Source organism: Girardinichthys multiradiatus, chromosome 23, assembly GCF_021462225.1.
Source record: "Girardinichthys multiradiatus isolate DD_20200921_A chromosome 23, DD_fGirMul_XY1, whole genome shotgun sequence".
In the NCBI taxonomy this organism is placed as follows: Eukaryota; Metazoa; Chordata; class Actinopteri; order Cyprinodontiformes; family Goodeidae; genus Girardinichthys; species Girardinichthys multiradiatus.
This window is the reverse complement of record NC_061815.1, coordinates 6,121,858-6,140,680: the sequence shown is the minus strand read 5'-3', so window position 1 is coordinate 6,140,680 and position 18,823 is coordinate 6,121,858.

Genomic DNA, 18,823 nt, shown 5'->3' with positions numbered 1-18,823 from the left:
AATGATGATATCCGGTTACGTCACAGGAAGGCCCAGCCACCGGAAGTCCCGCCCTAGGATGTCCCAGCCACCGGAAGTCCCGCCCACCTGTCACAATTTTCACACCTCGTTTGATTGAAGGATGTCCTTAATGTCTCTCTAACCAAAGAAAGATTCAGCAGTTTATGGGCAAAAATGATAATGGAACAAAGCTTTGTGTTTACTTGGAATGTGGGAAATGTAACCAGTAGACAGCAATACATTCACAAAGGCAGCCCCTTTTGGAGCGGCCTCCACCAGCCTGCAGTCATAAAACCCCAAAAGTGGGAGCTCAGTGAAACACAAAGGGTCGTAAAACTGTTAGGCTGCAACCAGTAGAAAAACACTAACATTGAAGACAATGGGACAGTGAGTGTTCCACCATGAGGTTCTAGCTGCAGCTTCAGGGCTTCTGAGAACCTTTAACAGTCCAACATTTAAGTTCACCTGAGTCTGCACTCAGGGCTCAAGGCACAGTCAGACACACAGCTTCAAAGCACGGCGGAGTCCAACAGGTGTCAATTTTTGTTAGTACGATAGAAATAGCTTGGGCAGCATAGAGTAGGATTTTAGGGGGATTTAGAATTGCCACCTATTGTAGTCCAATGTGTTGCTGCCAACAATTCAACCTTCTGCTCGGGCTCCGGAGCCAGCTTTTACCATGTCTCCAGCTCCATCTGCTTCATCTGAGGAACCCATGATGCTTGGCTGGGAACACCTTTCTCCTGAGGAACCTCAGCGCTGTCTGAGGGAGGGCCTATGTCTGTACTGTGGTCCGCTGGGCCACCTAATTTTCAACTGCCCAGCTTATAAGAGAGTTCCATTCAAGGGGACCACCATGGTGAGTGCCACCATTTTCTTTTTTAGCTCCAAACGTGTTAATCACACAAGTTTACTCACCACTTCTGAAAAGACTGTTGAGCAGAGACTGTGGCGTAGATGCTAACCTGATGGATGCTCGTTTTGCAGTACAATTGAACTTATAGATACTACCCCTTAAGGAATTTTTGCTGGCCACGGGTTTGGATGGATGTAATTCGTGCACTGGGTCCAACCACTGATCAGCATTCAAAGATGATTAGGTTTCTTCTGGCAGATTTTCCTCAGCAACCAGTAATTCTAGGGTATCCTTGGCTTGTACTACATAACCCAAACACTGAATGGGCCACTGGTTCTATTCTGTCCTGGAAATTTTATTGTCTTCAGAGCCAATGTGCTCCAGAGAATGTTTTTCCTCCTAAAAACCAACCTTTCACACAAGATTTAGACTTTTCCTGAACTGTCCAAAGTTCTCACCTACTATCATGACCTTGAAGAAGTCTTTAGCAAACCTGTGCTTCTTCATTACCCCCTCATCGGCCATACGACTGCTGCCAGGAGTCTCGACCCCTAAGGGATATCTCTACTCATTGTCCTTAGCTGAACAGCTGGCCATGAAAGATTACGTGGATGCCACTCTCAAAGCAGACATCATTTGACTATGTTCATCTCCTGCAGGAGCAGAGTTCTTGTTTTGTTTTTTTTTATGTTTTCTTTACTGTGTCCTATCTGGAGGAGTGGCACTCAGAATTGTTGTCTGCCCAACAGATTTACTATCACAAGTGGTGCAATATGGCTAACGCTATGATGCTCTGCTTGATTTTTATAAAATAAACTTTATTAGAAACTGCTTTGGGATTATTTCAATTGTCATGGACACAGAGATGGAAATGAAAAGGAAAAAATAGGAAGCAAGAAAGGTGAGGCAAAAAGGAAACATGGAGAGAAGCAGAAAATAATAGAGGAGAGAAAGAAGGATGAAGGAAATACAAGATAACACCCTTGAAAATTGCTTCTACACATGATGAAACATCTATAATGACAGCATTGTTACCAAAAACTGCAAAGTACTAATGAATGCAAATGTATTTAGTGGTAACTGCAGCTCAATATAGAACATCTGTGGATGTGTTAACACCTGAATCTAAACACCTGTGGGTTTAAGTGTGAGCGCGCATGTGCATGCAAGGTTTACCATAAAAAAATATGTAATATTGGACCTGAGACAGATACGGAGGAGATCCAAGCCACAGACATCCAAAGGCCCCCCAGAGCACAGGAACCCCAGCAGATCCAGTGCCAGGACTACCACAACCCCACCAGAGAAGAGCGAGGAGAGCCCCAGGGTAACCACCCAAGAGCCACAGTGCAGAAGCCCCAGGGAGCTGCAGTGATGAGCCCACAGGCCCCGCCAGCACCCGTCTACGCTGGGCCATATTCAACCATGGACCCAGAGACCCGAGACCCCGGGACACATCACTCCTCAAGCAGAGGCCTGACAGGGCCAAGGAGTCCAGGCCCCTGCAAGCAGCCACTGGGAGTGAGCCGGCACACACCAAAGCACCCAGCCCCGGACACTGAGAATCACAAATACACCAGCCACTGGCAGGGAGTGTGGCGGGGGAAATAGGCCCCACATTTGATAGGGGGCCTAAATTAATCCAAGAGAGGGAGCAGCCCAAAACCAACCTGACACAAAAACAGGCACATACAGTCAAAAACACACATTCCCACCCTCATGCGTACACACAACAACACTCACACCCATGAAGCCAACGTAAAGACCACAACAACGTATGTCGTACACTCCCTCACACTTTTCAAACAAACTCTTTGCTCCCAGGTTCAGGAGCGGATACCTCAGAGGGGCTACCAGCCCCTGGACCCAGGAGGTGATCCCTTCTTTCTGAATGGAGACAGGTAGACCGCCCCAGCACCATTCCAGACTAGCACCACCTGAACCCGAGCAACCACAGCCCAGACCCTGAATGCCCGCCGTGACCCTAGCCCTCAACAACCCCCATCCTCATCTGGAGAGGAGGCCATGTACAAAAGCAGGGTCTGCCTGGTCCAAACAAGCCCACCAACCAGAGCCGTCCCAGGATGAAACAGTCCCAACCCCCCAATTAATTCTGATCTCAACCCCATGAGCCCCTCACCCACCATGAACCCCAACATGAATCTCCCCACCGGGCCACCCCAACCAGGACACAGATAACGAACACATGCCCCCAGATGCAAATGCCATGAATCCCCTTCTCACAGGGGCACACCCCCACAGATGAGCTCCACCCACAAAAAGCAGACGGAGACACACCCACACAGCACAAGCTCCACACACAGCCCTGCTCCAAGCACCCCCGCATCCTTCCCCCCACCATACAGTGTGCTGCGATGGCAAGGGCCCCATGCTATCCTTAATTAGTTTGAAACTAATTTGACATCATTCCCAAATTCTTTAATACGATAATATAACATACCTTAGTTCCTGAACATAAATATCTAAACTGAACTGTCACATCATCAAACGTGGACGGAGACCGCTCTGGTCTTGGCCCCTCTATGAGACCAAGTAATCTGATCTGATTAGAACCTTTTAATAGTGCCTCACCTTAAAATCCAGAACCATCCCTTCAAGAGCTGTTTTTTACATTTGTAGCACGTGTACAAATAATTCAGAAGCAAATAAACAGAGCTTGCTTTTCATATATCATTTTAAAACATGGTTTACTTCGACCTGACTATGCTTTTCAGTTTGGTTTGAAAATTTATTTTACTGATAATATATCTTAGCTAAGGCTGATGAGAGTTACTCATGACGTTAGTATGAACTATGTTCAAACAAATTTGGTTAGTGTTAGCATGTTTGGTCAACTCAGACTAGAGACTATCATGGACTTTATTAATGTATGTAATGTAAAATCACTGCAGAGTAAGTTTACTGTACACATGACAAACTTCTGCTGCACTATACGACTAATGTATATATACAGCCGGATGTTCAAACAACACCAAGAAATGGTTTACTCCTCTATTGTAGGTGTGCTGCTGTGTTTGGAATCATTGTCCTGTTACATGACTAAGTTTTTGATTAGGTTTTAGCTTAAAGCTAGGGCTCAGGTTTATCCCACAATTAAACATTATGGGCAAAATAATATGGAACCCACTTATAATATCACTTTTAACAGTGGTTAGCAAAAGTATTCCCACCGTTTTTCACATTTTGTCATGTTAAGAAACACAAACTGTTATGTATTTTAATGAGATTTGTTTGGACAGACCAGCACAAATTAATGCATATTTGTGAGGTACAACGAAAATGATCCATGCCTTTCTACATGATGTACAAACACAAATCTAAGTGTGGCATGCATTTATGTTCAGTGCCATTTAATGTGACACAGATATATTAAAATTCCAGAACCTTTTGAGTGTACTTCATTAGTAAAGTCCATCACTTCATCACTTCATTGTCTTCCACTTGTTGGAGATCGGGACACAAGTGCAACAGGTCCAGGAGAAAAAACCTAGACATCACAGTCCCCATCGATTCTCTCCAACTAATTCTGGGAGATCCAATAATGTTCCCAGGCCAGAAAAGATACACAGTGACCTTTCTGAAAAACCTTCACATGTAATTGCCTCGGAGGCATCCTAAACAACCTCAACTCCCTTCTTCAGTTGTTGAGGAGCAGTGGTTCTACTAAGAGCTCCCTTTAGATGATGGAACTCCTCACCCTATCTCTAACCCCAAGTTCAGACTCACTACATTCTGTTTCTGCTCCATCATCTGTCACAAATTGTGCCGTCTGACAATTCAAATTAGATGCGTTTTTGTTCTTAGAATCTGTTCATTCATCCAACAGCAGCTCTGTCGTCTGTGAATTTTACCCCTATTGAAATTCACGCTTTTGTGCTCCGTTAAAAATATTTCAGCCTTATGTATTTGGATCTTTGTTAGCATACATATCTCATAACCATAGATGAGCATTGACAGCTTTGCTTTTTGCTCATCTCATGTCACCACCATCTCATGTCACCACCACAGACCAGTGAACTGCCTGCATTCGACAAATGAGGCTCCAAGCTATGTCAATTACCCACTCCATTCTGTTATTATTTGCGAAGAAGACACCACGGATGAAAATCCTAATAGAACCACATCATCTACAAAAAAGCAAAGATGAGATCTGCAAATCAGACACCCTCCTGTCCAGATCTACACCTCAAGATTCAGTATATAAACACTACAAACAAGATAAATGACGGCAGGGAATCCTGACAGAGTCCACATAGCACTTAGAACAAGCCCAACATTGTGCCAAGAATGAAGACACAACCCTTAGTTTGTATATACAAGGAACAAATAGCACATTATAGCAATACCTGCACCTCACACTCCTAAAGAAATCCCCACAACATGCTTTGGGGACACAATCGCCTTAATAGAAGAGTGACAAGGAAGTTACTGAACACCATCCCCAAGGTAATATATTGTAGAGGCAGCATCATGCAATGGTGAAAGTTTTTATTCAGTTTTGAACTGCTTGGTGTTGGTCTATTAATCATGATAAAATACTTTGAATTTTGTAGTTGTAATATAAAAATGGAAATATGGGCATAAATACTGTTGTTAGACTGATATCCCAATTAAAAGTGGCATTCTGGAAAACTCTATCCGCAGACCACAAACTGCATTTCCATTTAACATAGACAGACTCATTAACAAACATTATTTTGGAACATTTTGGAACATCTAATAAGTATTAGTAGAAAGCAAAATATGGTAAAATGGTTCAGCACTGAGTAAGAATCACAGACGAGAAATGTCATCCTTTGAGCTATAGCTTCTATCACAAATGTACTTGGAGAATGAATATGTCAAGGTGTCAATGTAGGGTGAGGAAACATTCCAGGTAATCCATTCTGAGACATAATCAAAATAGACAGAACCAAACTTTAAATTCTCTTTAATAATTTAAGTTATAGCAGCTGCAGCCAAGATGTCTTACTCCAGCCAGCTGGCTGAGAGTTCCCACTGTGGTCAGACAGGGCAGCTTTAAATTTCAGCGATCTGCAGGACGCTGCTCTGCTAAGGGGAAAGCAGAGACAGAAGAGACAAGGGGCACACAAAGGTAGCAAGCCTCATTTGTTTTTTTAAATCAGATGTTTGAGGCTGACTACAAGTGGTTGGAAATGATTTGTCTGTTGAAATGCATCAGTGTGTTTGCTGTGACTTTGCTGTTTTCTCTCAGTGCAGATATGGCTCTATATTCTTGGCCTGCTGCCATTCCCATGAATACTAGAGCTCAATGGGGAACTAGTAAAGACAAACAAAGGAGACAGTGCCTCCCACTATATTACTTGTGTGCACCTGTTGGATTTTGTTTTGCTGTCTAAATCAGTTAAGACAGTACTAACAAAAATAATTTGACCTCTGCTAGCAAATGCATTAATTCCAAGTGAAATGTCAATATTCACTGTGTTAACTTTTCTTAATATCTAAGGCAATTCATGGGCGATGGTTGCTCATGTGATAGGGGTACAGGACACCTTTCCTGATGTTGGTCAGAGTGGCCCCAATTCTATGGTAGCCCCAATTCTATCAGTCAGAGCCAGGGCAGCAGTGGATACAATGTAGCCTACATCTGTCAGTCTGTGAATGAGTCCTCGAACTTGATAAAGTGCTATATAAGTGCAGGCCATTTACCAATTCCTTTTGATAATTACCTTTAGCCCATATCCGGATTGATGGTGACCCATTCTTGTTTTCATAGTGCTTGGAATTTATACATTTATTTGGCTTCTGTTTTTAAGTTCATTTAGGTGCAATCTTCTCTAGCTCTGATAAGATTTCAATAGTCCCATTTTTAAGTCAGTTTGTTATCCCTTTTTTCGTCACAAGAAGTTGGAGGAAGTTTTGATCTCATTCTGTATCATTTGCAGTTTGTTTTTGGAAGAACTGTCAGGACGCCCAGTAACTTGGATAATAATTTATCCAAATCATGAACTGGTAGAACTCAGTTTTTTCAGCCTCAATGTTGCTTCCAGCATCCTGTTGTCCAGTCTGCAGTAGAGGGTGACACGGGAGTGGATTTTCTCTCCTGTCCCATCCCGCTCCCACAGAAAAATGTCTTGTCCCATCCCAATCCCAGGCCAGCATAACGAAAAAAATCCTGTCCCATCCCACTCCTGGTAAATTGACTCCCACTCCCATCCCGCTCCCGTTTAGAACGACTCCCACTCCTGTGCCACTCCCATTTTTGTTTTCTTCATTTAGTCTTGTGGCAATTTTTTTCTTTGAAGGACCAGTTAGGTCCCTGTTTTTAGCTGTTGTAAAGGCCAGTTAAAGTAAAAAGAATAATAATGAAGAAATAATAAAATATTAAACAAGGAAACAGACCATGCCTATCTTAGTTGAATAAACAAAATGTACATAGTTGTATTTTACTCATTTATTAAGTGATTGTTTCCTTTGAACAATGACATTACTTTTATGTTTCAAGTTGCTGAAATGAAAAAAAAATGCACCTAGTAAGAGAACTGTACTTGTTGAACAAAAGGCTGTTGTGGAATTTCTTATCAAAGTGGAGAGAAGTTGACTCACAAGAAGAGAAAATCCGGACTTTGTCTTAATAAGTTTTATTCAAAGGCATTCAGCGTTTGAATGACTCTGTCACCAAGCAAGTCAGTTAAACAGAGCCACGAACAGAAATCACAAACAGTATTTATACTAAAAATGAGGGTGTTATCTCAACTTCAAGGAGTTTTAGAAATATGGCCCCTAGACCCTCCCCGGGTCAGAGTTAACAAAGTTATTTATGAGGCCACCCATCTACCTTCCCTTGAAATATACACTTCAGGAAGGGTTAACCATAAAACTCTCCAGCATTTGAATTTAGAGTCCATCTGCTAATAAAAACAGAACACTAATCAAACACAGAGGTCAGAGGTGAGAGGTAGATGGAAGGTCACCTGTGAGTGATACAACACAGAAACAAATGAGAGAGGTGAAGGGAATATCAGAGCACTTTAAAAGAATTTTCCATTACACTCCTTTCTTCTGATTACAAGATAATCACAAAACTAAAAGAAAATTTTACAAAACCAGCACCCAAGCTCATAATCAAAGCAAAACTAATAAATGAAAAGAATACATAACAAATACATGTGTTATTTCATGGCTTCCTCTAAGATCTACTGTTCTCAAATTACAACCAAAACAAAGCTAAAACAATAAGGATAACAACACTTAAAAAAAAAAAACTCCAAATCTCTATATATACCACTAAAATGCTGAACATCAGTAATAACTCCCTAAACACTTTAGAGTTAGCACATCATTAAAGCATCTCAAGCAACATAAAATCCATCGGTATCCATACCATCTGCCACCGCAAATGCAGAATCATCACAATCATGACAAACAGAAATTAAGTTCACATCCTTATCAACAGGCAACACAGAAAAACGTACCAGTCTCATCACCAGTCCCCTAACCATTGGAATAATACAACATGAAAGAAACACCAAAATCAAAAAGAAACATAAAAGAATCACTCCAATCTTTACTAACCAAGATGTCCATCCACCAGTAAAGAACCAAGACCAAGGAGTCCAAGAGGAACTCATATTCTCCTTCTGTTGGGTCGTCAGCAAGTCCTCAAACTTATCATGGATACTCGTCATGTTCTTAGACACATCGGGAATAAAAGTGCAACATTGTTCCCCAATTAAATGACAAACACCACCCCTCTCAGCTAACAGATAATCCAAAGCCATTCTATTTTGCAAACTCATAGTTCTTATAGCCTGCTGCTCCGTAGTCAGAACAGTGAAACCTTCCTCAGATAAAGCAGTAAGATTTTCTAACTCAACTGACAACTCATTAATCCTATGGGCGGCGTTAGCAGCACCATAATTAGGAAAAATTGTACCCAAAATCCCTTTCCAATGTGGGATCCTAGCTCTCTTTTGCCGTTTGAGCATTGTCTTCCTCTCTAATAATGGGCTGAGTGAATCATAAGTCGTGACTGTAGGTAGTAAATGAGCTAGATAACATACTCCAGACCAATTAGCAGGCAGATACAGATATGATCTGTTTCCACACATCCAAACCATGTTCTTAGGACACGAGAACCCATCTCTACTAGGAAAAGTAACAAGAACCCTGGTTAATTTACCTGCCATGCCATACAATTGACTTCCATTCGGTAAGGCTGTAAGATAAAGAGTTAACACAAAAGGATCTGGAGCCAAAGATTCTGAAATAGTATACGGATCAGTTCTGACAGGACAAGGTCTAGATGTTTTACTGTGGATCAAGGCACATGAAACTGGTATAATAGTTTTACAACCCTCCGTCTTTCCAAGGAAATAAGGTGTGCTTTCCTCCTGAGCAATACAAATATCTGGATCTTTAATTGGATTTCTATTACCCCGAAATCTATAAAGAGTTCCTGTAGACGCACACGTTAAATTAGTCTCACTAGAAAATTTACCAACATTTCTCCTTTTCCGTACCGCATAATTCCTCACCCAAGGAAAAATGACCTCCACCAACTGGTTATCTGGAAAGAAAGTAGCTAGAGTATAAGCAGTATCAATAGGAACTGGTACCAAAAATGGTTGATCATTAATAGCATGTGGAATCAAACAACAAACATAGCAACTATCATTTCTTATCTTCCTCACGGTTTGATGCATCAGTTGCCACCAGACATTATCAGCATGATCATAGTAGTCAGAAAAGTGATGGATCTCTCTTCGAATCCGCTGATGAGTATTATTAGCACAATTCCTCAAATTAGCCTTACATTGTCTTTGCTGTACCTTTTCCCAAATGAACACAAGAGTTATAAAAATACTTGAAATACCAATCATTAGCATCAGAACAGACCATCTTCCATTTAACTGCATCGTGACCTTGAAGTGGAATGTCCTTTCTTCTGGTACTGAAAGCAAACAGTTTTTTCTCAAAGAAAAACAAATTATAAACAACTTAAAAAAATATATAATAATAATAAAAAAAATCCTGCTGCCTCTCCTGAGTGGCTTCTGCGCTTCAAGCTGCCCTGTTACCAGTCTGGTACAGGTGGGCGGTCGTTGGAAGCTCCTCTAGGTAGGAGGTTCAGAACCAGGATGCTGCTCGGGTGGTGTTCCAGCGAACACCTTGCAGTGCGTAAAATGGACCCAGGTGTCACGTTCCTGGACCTTTACGGCAGTGTGAGTCACCAGCAGAATTTGAAACGGACCTCTCCACCGCTTGTCTCTCCAGTGACGTCTCCTGGCATCTCTAATCAGCACCCACTGTCCTGGCTGAAACTGGTGCAGGGGTCTGTCAGCTACTGGGGGTAAGGCAGCTTTCACCGTCTGATGAGAGAGAGAGAGGGAACGTGACAGAACCTTACAATATTCCAACATGGAATGTTCAAAATGAGCAGTTGTTAGTGTGCTTAGGTTAGCACTCGGTCTTCCCCCTGTATTTGCAGGTCTCCCAAAACGGATTTCAAAAGGACTCAAATTAGCTCTGGATCTATTTCTCATCCGCATATACATAAGAACCAGAGGGAGAGCTTTTGGCCAGGACAAACCTGTTTCTTCACAGCATTTAGCCAACTTATTTTTTATTGTTCCATTTTCTCGTTCTACTGCTCCACCTGATTGTGGGTGGTAAGCACAATGTGTCTTCAACTGGAAACCTAGAAGCTTACTAATTTCTTGCAAAGCTTTGTTGACAAAATGTGTCCCGTTATCACTGGAAATCACCTCTGGGACCCCCCAACGGGGAAGAATCTCTGTCAACAAAGACTTCGCTACAGCACTGCTGTCTGCGTGTTTTGTTGGAAACGCTTCAACATATTTAGAAAACATGTCCACGACCACTAAACAATATTTCTTCCCTTCAGCAGGTGTCAATTCAATGAAATCCATCATCAAATGCTGAAATGGGAACCGTGGAGGTGGATGTGCCGCCTGTGATTGTGCAGGAACCCTCGAGGGGTTGTGAGAAGCACAGATCAAACATCTTTTACAATAATTTTCAGCTACCACTGAAAACCCATTTGTATACCAGTATTTTTTAACCATATCCAGCATTCCCCCTTTGGACACATGATCCAAACCATGCGTCCATTTAGCAAACCAGGGAAAAAAATGTTTAGGCAGGCATGGTCTACCATCAGAAACATGCCAGCCAGAACTGCTGTTAAAGATACACCCAGCTCTTCGCCATTTTTCTTTTTCCTGTGAAGTAGCAAAAGATTGCATTTCAGGAACAGTGACACCTTGCGGATCAGTCAGAGAAAGAAAAGATTCATCTGAGGAGAAAGGCCTCAAAGCTGCGGTTTTTGCTGCCGAGTCCGCGGCTGCATTACCCCTAGAAACAAAATCAGACTGTCCTGTGTGCGCAGCACACTTAACCACAGCCAAACGTGCGGGTAACATAATAGCATCCAAAAGATCAGACACTTGTCTAGCATTCAAAATAGGTTTTCCATCTGATTTCAAAAAGGAGCGATGTTTCCACAAGGCCCCGAAATCATGCACCACTCCGAAACAATATCTTGAGTCTGTGTAAATAGTCACAGTCTTTCCTTCTGCCAACTTGCAAGCTTCAGTCAAAGCAATTAATTCAGCTGTTTGAGCTGAGTAATGCGCTGGCAAAGGACCTGAGCGCAAAACAGCTGAGTCAGAGCACACTGCAAATCCTACTTGGTTCAGACCCACTGCAGAACGGGAGGAAGACCCATCTACATACAAGATAAGATCAGGGTTAGTCAAAGGGGTGTCTTGCAAGTCAGGACGAGGGGTACAAACAACATTTAAGACAGCTGCGCAGTCATGACTTTCACCATCCTCCTCAGTAGGCAGTAGTGTGGCTGGATTTAAAGTGTTACAACGTTTAATTGTAATGTTGGGCATGTCCAATAATATTGAAGAATACCTCAGCCACCTTGCTGCTGATAGATGAGACGTCTTTTGTTCCAGGAGGATGATGGAAACAGAATGTGGAACAAAAACTGTCAATGGATTATATCCAACAACGTCACGTGATGCCAACACGGCTTTCTCAGCTGCAGCAACAGCTCGCAAACAACCAGGCAGCCCAGCTGCAATTGGGTCAAGCTTACTGGAATAATAAGCCACAGGTCGCAATTTATCACCATGAGATTGCAACAACACAGATGACATGAAACCAGATTTTTCATCCACCATTTGAATGAATGGCTTGTCAGAGTTTGGTAAAGCCAATGCAGGCGCAGAAGACAGGGCTGTTTTTAAATCATTGAAAGCCAGTTCTGCCTCATCTGTCCATTTAATCTTGTCTGCAGCTGCCAAGCTCCTCCCATATATTAAACTGGCCAAAGGCGCTTCCAGCTCAGAGTAATTCAGAATGTGAGCTCTGCAATAACCTGTCATACCCAAAAATGACATCATTTGTTTCTTGGTGACAGGTTTTGGGATTTTCAGAACAGCTTCAATGCGCTGAGGGGACAGTTTTCTGCTTTTATGTGAGAGAACATGACCAAGAAATGTCACTTCTTCCTGTACAAACTGCATTTTAGATCGTGAAACTTTGTGACCCTTCTTATGAAGATGTTGAAGCAGTTTCAAGGTGTCTTTCCTACACTGATCCTCTGATCCTGCTGATAATAATAAATCATCAACATACTGTGTAAGGACAGTTCCAGGAGACAGAGTCAAATCAGCCAAAGAGTCCTTCAGAGCTGTGTTAAAAATAGTTGGACTCTCTGTGTAGCCCTGACAAAGACGAGTAAAACAATATGGCTTTCCATCAAACTCAAAAGCAAACCAATACTGACTGTCCTTGTGTACAGGGACCGAAAAAAATGCATTTGCCAGGTCTATCACTGAAAAATATTTAGCTTCTGGTGGAATTTGTGACAGAATCGTAGAAGGGTTCGGAACTGATGGTGCACGGGCCACAACAGACTGGTTGACAGCCTGAAGGTCCATGACAAATCTCCATTCGTCAGGCTCTCCAGGGGGCCTAATTATTTTCACAGGGAACAACGGTGTTCTCACAGGTGAATTTGGACAGGGTACAATTACCCCAGCTTTAAGGAGGGAATCAAAAACAGGACGAATTCCCTCCAAAGCTTCCTTCTTCAATAAGTATTGTTTCTGACATGGCCTGTAGTTTGATTTAGGAATAACAACAACTGGCTCACAATCTGTAATAAGACCAACATCATATTTGTGAGCAGCCCACAATGAATCAGGCAGCTCTTCAAGATCTGCATCCGCAGAAGAAGCAGTAGCTAAAAACAGATGTGAATGTGAAATCAGTTGCACTGTACGATTACAGGAAACAACAGTGGGACAATGTCTTTTAAAAGCCTTTTGAGAAGGAGACACAAACACATATGGGACATCTGTCTCCCTCCAATCCGTGGCAAGGAGACAACGTCTAACAAAAAAACCCACATCCTTCCATTCCATATTTTCAGACTTGGCCAATGATACATGCGGCACCGAACCAGAAACTTGAAAAAAATGCAGCTGTTCAGAGGTTAAAGTCACAGATAAAGCTGCTGTGTGATCATTCCAGTACATGTCAGAGAGGTACACTCTCTCATTTGTAACTTTGTACCAACTGTCCTCATAATCAAAATCAGGTCCTTCAGATACATGTGAAGTACAATGCAGATCATCTGCACTCATTATCTCACTATCAGGTGTCACAGCATTTACTGCCAATGTGACAAAATGTTGAGGTACAGGACCAACTGGAAGCTTCCACTGATATGCATATAAAGGTTGCTCTGGGGCCCAATGTACTGCAGTATAGTCATAGTCAAAGTCCTTCTGAGTGTGAACTGTCAGTCCATCAGGGTTTGAAATAATAGCAATATTTAATATGCACATCAAATCTCTACCCATCAAATTTAAAGGACACAAGGGAGACACCAAAAAAGAGTGTTTTAACTGCACTCCCTGTGGAGAATCAGAAAAACTTTCCCTAACTGTTTCACCTGAAGCAGAGACAGAATGAACATAACGACCACTCAGTTTTGGCTGCTCTTTGATACATTTAGCTGATAAAAGAGTGTGTCGCTCCTGAATCTACAACAAAAGGAATTTCTTCACCCATCACCATCATAGAAAACATAGGCATTCTTTTAAAAGCAGGGTTCTGTGTATAGAGATACGTGCCTGGTAAAACTACGGAGGCACCTTCTAAGTGTAATATGGCCTCTGTAAGCAACCTATGTGAATCAGTATTTTCATGCAACTGTGTGTGTGTTTGTGAAACCTCACGCTCCTTAAGAGACCCCTCCTCAATGCAAGTGGCAGCCAGATCCAGGGTCCCGTCCTCCCCCCGTCAGTTACCGGTGTCCGGCTGCTGCAGTTTCTCTGGACATTCATTCCTCCAGTGTCCCAGCTTTCCACATTTATGGCAAGCATCGGAGCGGGACCACTGTCCCCTTCCCCGACCTCTGCCCCGGCGTCCCCGGCCTCGTCCTCGAGGAAAAGAACCACGTTGATTTGTACTGCAGTACAGGGACAAGGCAGCGTTATGCAAATCAGTCTCTCTTTTGTCCGCTTTTTTCTTCTTCCTGTCGTTGATAACATCATCGCTGTGTAAAGCATGTCTTTTCAGCTCCTCAAAACGCACCCCATGTCTCCAACCAACATAAAGAGTCTTAGTTTGTGCTGCGATCTCAGGGAGAAGTCCTTCCATAATATATCCACACAGCATCTTTTCCCAGGGGCCCAAAACGGTAAAGTCAGCGGGGCGCTCCATACCTGAATGTTTATTGAACGCTTCTTCCATCCGGTAAAGAAAATCAGCAACAGTCTCATCAGGACGTTGTTTAACTTGTTGTAGCACGGCACAATCACTCCTCTGTGGAAATTTTGTGATCAAGTCAGTGCACAAATGTTCTATGGCACTATACCATGGTCCATTACGATGATTTAAATCACCATTTTCACCTCCAGTTGTCTCTCCAAGGCGCACTGCAGGATCTGGCAATCTCAGACCAACTAAATCTCCAGGTTTGATTTTTGCTGCAAGGAGCCGGCGAATTTCTGTGCCGGTAGGTCTCATTTCATGGCATAAAGCTTTAAATTCCGTAGCAAACTTTCTTCCGTCTTCTACGGAATCCTAAAGTAACGCAGCGCTGGCTCGAATGTCTGCTGCAGTCCACGGTCGAAACACCAACTGAGGCTCATTTGTTCCGGCTACTTCCAACATAGGGCATTGATACTCTTCTTCCTCTTTTTTATCTTGTCCTCGTTGTCTTCCACTTCGTAGCCATGTAAACTCAGGAAAGCTAACAGGAGAGGAGAGGAAAGGTATTTTGTGGTCCTTTGATGATCCCGGTCGCTGCTCATCTGTAGGCTGGTGCATAATCACACCTTCCACTCCGCTGGGGCCGCTGTGCTGAGTGAGATCATCCTGCACTGCAGGTGGATGTGTGGGTTGACTCACGGGCTGATACTGAAGCGGACTGGCGAGTTGTCCTGGCTGACTTGCGGGCAGATTTGCTGGTTGGCCCGCTGCTGGTTGGCCTGCTGCTGGTTGGCCTGCTGCTGGTTGGCCCGCTGCTGGAGGAGGACGGGAGTCTAGATCGAGGTCTGCCATCTGGAGGGCCCGCAACTCCGTCTGTAAAGATGGATATAGACAGGAGGGTGAAGCATCACTAGGTCTATATGGAGGTGGAAACGTGGGGTAATCAACGGCACAACCAGCATTGTCATACCTGTTTCCCACGTCCCCGGACAAATCTTTTCCCCCTGCCATCTGTTTCAATTCGGATTTTCTTTCCCTACGCATAGCCTCCGTAATCCATTCATTCCAACATTTTACCCATTTTTCTCTCTGATCTAAATCTTGTTTTTTAATCCTTTTTTTATTTTTTATTTTCTCCCAATCACCATCCATCAACTGTTTTATTTTATTCAACTGATTTACACTCAAACTTCCACCTTGTGGAAAACCAAACTTGTCCTCCCAAATTAAAGCACATTTAACACAATCATCTCCCCCTTTTTCTTTCATTATTTTATAAATCGCAGAGTCTGGAGAAGGAGACACCCCTGATGCATTTGAGGTTCCGGAACCCATTTCTTCTTTTTACCTGTTCAGCGGCACGTCTGCCGACTGGCTTTTCTCCTTTATAAGGTGTAGAAAATTGCTAAAAACCACCCGCAAAACCCTTTGTGCTGCTTTTTGTTATCGTTTCCAATAACAACCTCCCTGTATACCTCTACAGGGTGATGTGGCACTCAGCTGATGTCCTCCCTCTCGCAACTCCAGAACCTAATTAATTAATTAGGAGATGATGGTTAATGTGTAAAAAAACAAAAACATTATATCATACAGAGCAACTTCTCACCCAGATATATTTGTAGACAATTAGTTCGGATCCAATCGACCAGAAGCCGCAGGCGGACACCCGGACTCCACTACCGTAATATGGAGGTGGACTGAGGACAACGTCTCCAGGCTGGCCAGGCGTCCGTGTCCCCTCCTGCGGTCTCCTCTGGCACGTTAGATCCTGTTCGTGACGCTAAAATTGTTGTGGAATTTCTTATCAAAGTGGAGAGAAGTTGACTCACAAGAAGAGAAAATCCGGACTTTGTCTTAATAAGTTTTATTCAAAGGCATTCAGCGTTTGAATGACTCTGTCACCAAGCAAGTCAGTTAAACAGAGCCACGAACAGAAATCACAAACAGTATTTATACTAAAAATGAGGGTGTTATCTCAACTTCAAGGAGTTTTAGAAATATGGCCCCTAGACCCTCCCCGGGTCAGAGTTAACAAAGTTATTTATGAGGCCACCCATCTACCTTCCCTTGAAATATACACTTCAGGAAGGGTTAACCATAAAACTCTCCAGCATTTGAATTTAGAGTCCATCTGCTAATAAAAACAGAACACTAATCAAACACAGAGGTCAGAGGTGAGAGGTAGATGGAAGGTCACCTGTGAGTGATACAACACAGAAACAAATGAGAGAGGTGAAGGGAATATCAGAGCACTTTAAAAGAATTTTCCATTACAAGGCCAAAAAGGCATTACCTTCCCAATTTAGAAACTGTACCTCAATGGTTCACAGCTCTGGTCCTCACGGACCCCTTCCCTGCAAGTTTTAGATGTGTGTCTGCTCCAGAACACCTGATTTAAATTCTGACATGACCTCATATACAGGCATCAAGAATGGAGGGTCAAACTGGAAAAAATTAATACAATAAAATCATCATTAAATAAATAAATGTTGTGAATGTCCCATAAGTGAAGTAAATGTAACATGAAAGAAATGTAACATTAAATGTGCCATTAAATTAAAGGTACCATTTATTTATTTAATACATCATTAGAAACAATAAATGTACCATTATATCATGAAATGGACTATAATGCAATTAAATATGCCACTGAATAATTAAGTATAATTTTAAAGACAACATGACGTAATTAGTGGTACACTTAATATTTAATGATGTATTAAATAAATTGTACATTTAATGGTACATTCAATTTTTTTCTATTTCACAACATATTTATTTAATATCTTCCCTTGATGAAGCCTTTCTATACGGAGTCCGCGAGGGGACATGGGGGAATTGTTTTCTCTTTTGTGTCCCCACGCAATAGACTTTGCGTTATTTCGCAATACTTTGTGGGATAGTTTCTAAACCAGATAACTGCAAAAATGAAACAAACACTACACCCGTTTTGAGATTTATTGAGTTTTATTTTGAAATCGGCCTTAAATAAAATTATCTTCAATCAGACTAAAAGACAGTTTTTATCCACAAGCTGTCAAACTACTGAACTCTGGACCATAAAACTGCACAAAACCACATCTGTGACACTTTATTTCCTTATTACTGCTGCATGATGTGTACTTTTTTTTGCACGCCATTAGTGTTTTTGTTTTTATCGTGATTTGAACGGTTCTTCGTATCCTAAGCATTTTATCGCATTGTTTACTGCGTGTTAACCTGCATATCAGAATCAGAATCAGAATCAGAAAAGCTTTATTGCCAAGTACGATTTTGGACATACAAGGAATTTGTTTTGGCGTAGTCGGTGCAATACAATACAAATTAAACAGTATAAACATATCTACAATATAATATAAATATATGTGCACAGTTTTAAGTGAGTGAGAGTAAATATAGAGCAGTATAAGATGCAAGAGCAATACAACAGTGCAGGTGATCATTGTGCAAGTATGGCAGTGCAAGTAAAGCAGGAGTCCAGGCTGAGCGTTAATGTAACACATAGAGTTACAGGTTACAAGTGTCCTGTCAGCAAAAAAGAGGGGGTGTGGGAGAAAGGGAGAGTGTCAGGGTGGTTTCCGGGCTTTGTTAACCAGGCTGGTGGCAGATGGGAAAAAACTGTTCTTGTGGCGTGAGGTTTTGGTCCGGATGGACCGCAGCCTCCTGCCAGAGGGGAGAGTCTCAAAGAGTCTGTGACCAGGGTGGGAGGGATCAGCCAGAATCTTCCCTGCCCGCTTCAGGGTCCTGGAGGTGTACAGTTCCTGGAGCGACAGTAGACTGCAGCCAATCACCTTCTCAGCAGACCGAATGACACGCTGCAGCCTGCCCTTATCCTTAGCAGCGGCATACCAGATGGTGATGGAGGAGGTGAGGATGGACTCAATGATGGCTGTGTAGAAGTGCACCATCATAGTCTTTGGCAGGTTGAATTTCTTCAGCTGCCGCAGGAAGAACATCCTCTGCTGGGCTTTCTTGATGAGGGAGCTGATGTTTGGCTCCCACTTGAGATCCTGGGAGATGATGGTTCCCAGGAAGCGGAAAGATTCCACAGTGTCAATTGTGGAGTCACAGAGGGTGATGGGGGCAGGTGGGGCTGGGTTCTGCCTGAAGTCCACAACCATCTCCACTGTCTTTAGAGTGTTGAGCTCAAGGTTGTTCTGGCTGCACCAGTCCAACAGATGGTCCACCTCCCATCTGTACGCGGACTCGTCACCATCAGAGATG